We start from the raw sequence: 7,477 nt of genomic DNA on the forward strand, positions 1-7,477 counted from the left end.
GAACACCTTCAAGAGTAAATTGGATGCTTATCTTGCTGGGATCCTATGACCCCAGCTGACTTCCCGCCCTTTGGGCAGGGGGCTGGACTCAATGATCTGCCGAGGTCCCTTCCAGCCCTAATGTCTATGAAATCTATGAAATCTATGAAATAAGTAGGGGAAGACTCACAAAGACACCAGGGAAGCTCAAACAGCTGTAAAGGACATGTTTTTGTAGCAGGGGACACTTTAACTGCGGAGTCCGCTAAAGTGAAAGGAAGCAAGCTGATCTGGTTCAGAGAAGACAGGTCAGAAGCTGCAGAAGAAGGATCTTGGGGACCCAAGGGAACCCCAAGTTAAGCCCAGAAATGTTTCAGTGGCAGAGAGAGGGAGGCAAGAAAAAAATCAGAGTGGATTTATGTAACGGGGGCCAAGGCCCCTGTCACTCAAGCAGGGGAAAACAGCTGGATGCTGCAGCAGAGAAGAACAAGCTGGCTATCAAACCCCAGTGGAAGCCCCTGTGTGTGACTGGGATGACACATGACAGGAAGGGGTGGGGCTTCAGCACACATAAGCCCAGTTCCTGAGGCCAAGAAGGCAATCTGGCCCTTCCTACTGCAGGGAGAGGAGCTCCTGGGAGAGAAGGGCTGCAGGAGACAGACACCCAAGTGAGCTGGGATGAGAGGACTCCAAGGGAGGTATGATGCCTGTGGGGAACACAGAACCAGTGTAGGGAGACTTGTACTTGGTAAAGCAGCATGCTTATGTTTTTGTTGCTTTTAAGCTTAATGCCAGAGGCCCAGGTTGTGGCTATGAGGAAGGTGTGAAGGCCATGGAGCACTCTGGCCTGTTGGGGCACTCTGAGACAGGCAGCCTAGCCTGGGGTCAGAGACCCAGAGGGCTAAGGGCTGGTCTGGAGCACAAGACATCAGGGCAGGGCCAGGGGCCCAGAGCACATGAGTGAGAGAGTAGGGCCCAGAAGCCAAAGTCTGGGACAATAAACGTGAGCTGAAGGGTGCAGTCAGAATAATGGAGCCAAGGCAGGGAAGGCTGAGACCCAAACAAGGGTTCAAGGCCTGAGGCCAAAAACCAGACGTGGGGCCGGAGGACCCCCTCCAGGTCAACATTGGGTAACGTCTGCAAGGCATAGATATAGCTAAACGGGAAGGCGGAGGCCACAAATATATCTCATAAAGCAACAGGTCCCCTGAGGCACTGATAGAGCCAGGAGGGTCACAACTGAATGCCCAAGGAGCAATTCTGTGGTCAGTTGATTATGGGACGTACCAGCTGGCTGAAGTGAAATAGGGCTCTGGGACCCTGGGGCAGCCTCCCTTAATATTATAATAGTTCCATCAAGAAATAGCAGGAAATGAAAAGGGGAAGGTACCCCAAGGAGCTTGTGGCAGCAGGAATCATATATGGTCATTAGGGTACCACCCCTGGGGCATGGTCTTGCTACAGTTTATTACTTTTGTTTAGAACAGCATATTTTCATGTTATCTACGTAAATAGTACCCTGTTTGACACTTCTGTGTGAAATCTGCTTGTCATGTGCTCCACCTATCATAAAACCCAAAAGAATTAAATATGGACCCAGAATGTAACACTGGTAACCCAGTCTGTGGGTAGATTACCCTTAGGTTATACTTTGAACTGTCCAACCCCTGAGTCAACCATAGGATTTCAAAAGAGGATACACTGACCATATGCATCTCCAACAGGGGCAGTGCCCTGGTTTTTCTTGTTTTTGTGTCTTATGTGAATGGAGATCATGGATGAATCCAGAATTTTGTAAGGGGGAGGGGCAGGAGGAGGGGGGAAGCGGGTTGATACTGTGCTTAGTGACATGTCACCTCCCCTCCCTTTTCTCCCTTCCTCAGCCACTGTTGCAGCTGTCTCCACTGTCCCTGTCTGCCCCAAGTGCAGGGGAGGAAAGGTTGAAGGGGAGGCTCCAGAGCCACTTCTGCCCTTCTCCAGCTGGGTTGTAGGTGATGCCAGGTTCAGCCAGAGACAGCAGCAACAGTCACAGTAACAGGCGGGTTCCCTTTCCCCATGACTGCTCCCAAGGTGACAGGGAACACCCTAGGGACCAAGGCAGCCACTGTTGTGTCTTTGGCTGAACCACAGCAGGAAGGCTGTAGAGCGCCTCACCCCTGGGTCAGTAAAAGTAGCAGAGGCAGCAGGCAGGTGACAGAGGGAAGGGGAGGGGATGAGCCATGCCATGGTGGGGAAGAGTGGGAAATTTTGCTGTCCTTGGGGACTGCCACACTTGCTTTTATACCTTTAGAACCCATGTAGGTCAGATCAGGCTTTTCTCTATTATCCAGATACATGAGAAAAGGGTCCTGAAATAATGCAGGGTTCCTGGCCATATGAATAACAGTCAACCCATCTGTTACTATTTTCTTCTATTAGTTTGACATAGGTTCTAAGAACATGAGAGAGAAACTGACAAGTCTAGTCTCACCATCTGAGCTGAGTGAAAAATGTGTGATATATAAAAGGTAATCATCTAATGCACTGGCCATATATAAAAACATATCAAGCAATAGTATGGGAAATGCGTAAGCCCAAACACAGCACAGTGTGAACTCCAATTTTTTTTCAGTGATTAATATTTAGCATGGAAGTTTAAAACGGCTCTTGCTTCACTAACAGAATTCCCCACCTATACATTCCTTCCTATTTGAAAACGATGTTTGCAATGAAAGAAGAACATGCCACAAACCGTCATGACTCCATTGGCATCCACCAGCTATAAGCTGCTACTGTATGGTGTAGTTCTCATGATGTCAGGACTGAAAATCCTTCCCATCTAATAACATGTACCTACATCATTTACCCCTTTAAACTTAAGCCATTCTTAATGCTTCCTGTTCCACAGTCCATCAGTTTCCTCCAGTCTCTTGGGATTTACTTCAAGCCTCTTTCAAAATAATGTCTCTCATCTATTGTATTACTTAAAAAGTGGGTGTAGAAAAGTACACTTTACAACATATAAGTCTCTGTACTACAGAATAAGCTTTCAGGTGCATCATATCTGATCCATTGGCTCTCATTGACTTCAATATGCAATGATTTAGTCTCAGAGTCCTAGACAAGGGAACTCCATGGATGACAATAAGACCTGGTTCACAACTCAAAAACAAGAAGGTTTTGAGTATAAAATTATGGGCATTTTTCTATTGCTTCACTGTAAGTCTATTCAACAGACATATCCAGTCCCCTTGGATGTTTCACTATTCACATAAGAACTAGATAAACCATGAGCTGGTGTAGTGAGGCACCTGAAAAATAATTTAAAAAGGAAAGCAGAACTAATCCTGTATTAAAAACCAAAATACCACATGCCCGATTCTGTAATTGTAATTGAGGTTTTGTTGGACACAACTTTATATTCTATCAGCCAAGTTGAAATTGACAATAATTAGCAAACAAAAATAATTTACATTCAGTGAAATGGACCTAAGAGAGAGATGGCATGAGCCCCCTCTCAGAAGAAATGAAATAGCACTAATGAAAGACTGCCAAGATCAGAATCACACCCATTGTTTCTAGTTCAACCTCACTAAGTACCTTTGTATCAGTTTAAGTGAGACTAGTAAGATTGTAACTTCAATGTCAAATTGACCTGAGAGCTGCAACTCATTTTTTCAGCCTCTTGCAATGTCACCAGCCAGGTTCTCTGACATTCTTGCCAAGTTCCTCCACCAAGAAAGAGAGTCAGGACCTAATATTCTTAATGTGCAAAACAAGCAAAAAAGAGAGCCACCAAAACAAAGCTTTTAGGACATCTTACACGGGATAAATGAGAAGTAAGAGTCACAGACAAAAGGTTCCCCTCCGCAGCTGACTTTTAGCAAAGACCCATAATAACTCTAAAGGAAGATTCTTTCTATTACACCCACATTTTCTAACTCTATCCAGCTTCTCCTGCATTAACAGGATATTGAAACTGGAACAGTTCTAATATTGCTGAACATCCCAACAAAGACATCAACTGCACACAGTCAAAAACTATATTAAAAGATTTAACTTGACACTGGTTGAGAAAGCAAGGAAAAGCAGCTATTACAAGGGAATGGCCAGAAATATTGTTCAGCATGATACAACCTGGATCCAACTGAATTCTTTTTTTCAGGCACCCTGGTATGGCTGGGCATTGGAAGCAGTTCATCTCCTGGATTTTTGGAAGCTTCTGCCACAACGCTATGAATTTTTAGGGCTAAACTTTGGTCAGTTTTTCAATGTGGATAAGGCTTATGGGGAGGGGTTTTGTATCCTCCTTCCTTTCATTAAACCAGGAGTAGCTACAACTGCAATCCCAAGGATTGCTCCTTGCTAGAACACCTTAGAAGTTGACTGACTTCTAAATTAAGTGTAATTAGCAAATGGAAAATTCTCTACTGTCAGTGGAGCGCTCCACTGAGCAGATCAGAGGAGTCTGAGGCTCTTGGCAAGAGGATTAAAGAGCTTGGAGCACAAGTGTTCTCATCCATCCTCCCAGTGGAAGACAAGGGCCCAGGCAGGGACCACCACTCATGGAAGGAAAAGCATGACTGAAATGGTGCTCTTGATATGAAACCTTTGGGTTCTTCAGCAATGGGTGGGTGTTCTGGAGAAGGGGGTTGCTATCAAGAGACAGGGATCCATCTAACCAGACCTGGAAAGAGCATTTTTGGGCATTGTCATACCAACCTAGTGCTGTAAGATCTTTAAACTAGGTTCCATGGGGGATGGTCAACAAAAACCTTCAGCAAAAGAGCACACAATCCAGATGGGAAAGGACTAGAAGCAGCAGCTGAACTCTGGGAAAGCACCAGAGAGCCACAGGACTGCACCAAGTGATGCAAGACGGAAACAATTAAGTGGGAATAAAAAAAAAATCCAATGCAAGAGGGATGGGAAACAAGCAGAATGAGCTAGAAGAACTATAATTTGATTGGTAACACAGAGCCCTGGTGGAACTGGAATGGCAGCATCTCAGTCCGTACTCTGTTTCAGATGGGCAGGGTTGGAAGAAAAAGTGGTAGTGTCACCTTGTATGTAAAAAATACATACACCTGTTCTCTGCTTCAGGAGGAAGAAGGTAATGGATTGGAATGTATTTGGGTGAAGGCAAAGGGTGAAAGGTAGGCAATATGGTGCTATGGGAAGACAGACTGAAAAATAAAGATGCTTGAGAGGGGTGGAAGCTTCTAAGTGGCAGAATATTAGAAACAAAAAAAGAAACTAGTCCGACATGATGGAAGCACAAGAATGGTAAGGGACCAGCTGGCTGTATGAAGAGCTTTTAGGGTTCTTCAAATGCAAGAGGAAAGCATACAAGCAATAGGAAGATGGGGAGATCACTAAGGAAGCATATCAGGAAACAGCAATGACTCGCACAGACAAAATCAGGACAGCAAAGGTAAAAAGTGAGCTGCACCTCATGAGGGAAGTTGAAGACAACAACAAGAGGTTCTGTGAGTATGCTGGCCAAAAATGAAAGACCAAAAAAAGCTGTGGATCTACTGTTAAATAGCCAGGACAAACTCTATGCAAAACATGAAAAGAAGATGGAGCTACTCCACATCTACTTTGACTAAGTCTTCACAGAAAAGTGAAGCTGCAACCAGATACCTAATAAGAATTATCTGGATAAGGAAGGGGACAATCTGAGGAATAAGATAACAAAGGAAACAGTCAGATGGTTCTGAATGAATTCAAGTTGGTAGGACCTAACATGAGGAGAGACTAAAGGAAACAGACATGTTTAGCTTGCAGAAAAGGCAATTAAGAGGAGACACAATAGCAGTCAGTCTTCATATATCTGAAGGGCTCCTATGCAGAAGAGGGAAAACACCGTTTTTTTCTCTCTTGCTGCGGAGAACAGGACACAGATCAATGGCTTGAAGTTGCTACAAAGTAGGTTCAGACAGACAGTAAAGCCATTTTCCAGATATCCAGAATAATGAGGCATGAAAATAGGCTGCCTACAAAACAAACCATTCCAGAATCTAGTCTGCTTTGTGATCAGGCTTGTACTTGCACTGTGAATGTTATACAGCTGAATCTCATGAAAGGTCCAAAGCCTGGTAGCACTTCATCTAATAAACATCTAATAAAAGTTGCAAGCTTTTACTCTAATTTACTCCACTTTATTCAACAGCAAAACTTCCACTCCTGTAAAAAGGACTGGATACCTCCTTGGCAAGCCATGTACATTCTTAAATAATTCTCTAAAACAAGCTGAGTTGTGTGTCGGCAAAACGTTCCTCAACACGCAAATGCTTAAAACATGCATTCATCATTCATTCACTAACAGCACCTTATACACCTAAAAGCCATTGTGCTGGCCCACCGTTCAGAAATGCAACATATACACTAACATTATAAACCACAACACTGAGATTATCTTTTTCTAAATAAGGTTGTGTGGCGATTAAAATTCACCCCTTCTTCAGCCTCTAGTTTTCTATAAAGCCCTGCAGAGCATCTAAAGGTAAATAAGCACCATGTGGCAACATTTACCCAAACTCATACAAGTAGTTTCATGAACTGTCTGTTGACATCAACAGGGTCTACACCGGTCTTGCTTCAGCAGCTGAGTTGTGAATCCAAAGCCCCCTGTAGTCACTAGAGGGATCACACCCTAAACCGGCACTTTTTCAAATCCTTGCCATGTAAAAGTACTTAGTGCTACAGATCCCATCCACTAGTTTCTGTCACTCCTGTCAGGGATTAATCACTCCAGCAAGCGGAAGACAACGTTTTCTCCTCTCGGATACATCGATGGGCTACCCGGATTGCAGCCCGGACTCTCTCCTCACTGCCCGGCACACACGTTATTCTTGGGCCGTTCAAGAGCCACAGCTCTTAGTTGCACGTTGTGGCAGCGCCAGGATGATACCATAGCCCTGGTGATCCAGGGAGAAAAAAACTGGAAGCCAAGATTTTTGCAAGTGGGCTCTTTTATTGGCCCAACTGCATAATTAGGAGGGACAGAGACGAGCCTGGGGGCTTGTCCCTCTGCTCTAGCTGCCTCCGCGTTTTTCTCAGCGACCTGAGGAATGGTGCTTAGCACCCTGCACGCCTCTCAGCTCTTCAGCCGAGATGATGACCGGCAGACATCCTGGCGTCCCTCAGCACCTGCGTTTCACACGACCCCGTCCAGCATCTCCCCGAGGAGAGGGCGAGCCAAGGCGGCGGCGGCCGCTTCTCGCCCGGGGCTGCGAGAGCTCACGCTGGCGGCCGCCGAGCCGGCGCTGCGGCCGCTCGCCCGGCTCACACGTGGGAGGGGCCCCCGGCCGCGCCAGGGCCCCCGGGCCCGGCCCCCACTCACCAGACGGCGACGCGGCTCTTGGGGTAGTCCAGGCGCTCCAGGCAGCCGAGGAAGGCGGGCAGCGCGTGCGCGGCGTTGCGGGCCAGCAGGGCCAGGAGCACGGTGGGCTGCTGCAGCCGGGACTCGGCGAAGGGCTGCGGCTCGGGCTCGGGCTCGGGCTCGGCTCGGCAG

The 7,477-nt window shown here is 46.5% G+C and overlaps 1 protein-coding gene across 1 annotated transcript in view; it reads right to left on the bottom strand.

Annotated features, from left to right (window-relative positions):
• COLGALT2 (collagen beta(1-O)galactosyltransferase 2) overlaps positions 1-7,443 on the bottom strand; it is a 104,749-nt gene extending 97,306 nt beyond the window's left edge. Inside the window, exon 1 of the mRNA XM_019530977.1 lies at positions 7,307-7,443. The gene's annotated coding sequence lies outside the window, so the exon portion shown is untranslated. The remainder of the gene's footprint in view (positions 1-7,306) is intronic.
• Between the last annotated feature and the right edge of the window lie 34 nt (positions 7,444-7,477).

Source organism: Crocodylus porosus, unplaced genomic scaffold (assembly GCF_001723895.1).
Source record: "Crocodylus porosus isolate Cpor-Errol unplaced genomic scaffold, CroPor_comp1, whole genome shotgun sequence".
NCBI lineage: Eukaryota > Metazoa > Chordata > Crocodylia > Crocodylidae > Crocodylus > Crocodylus porosus.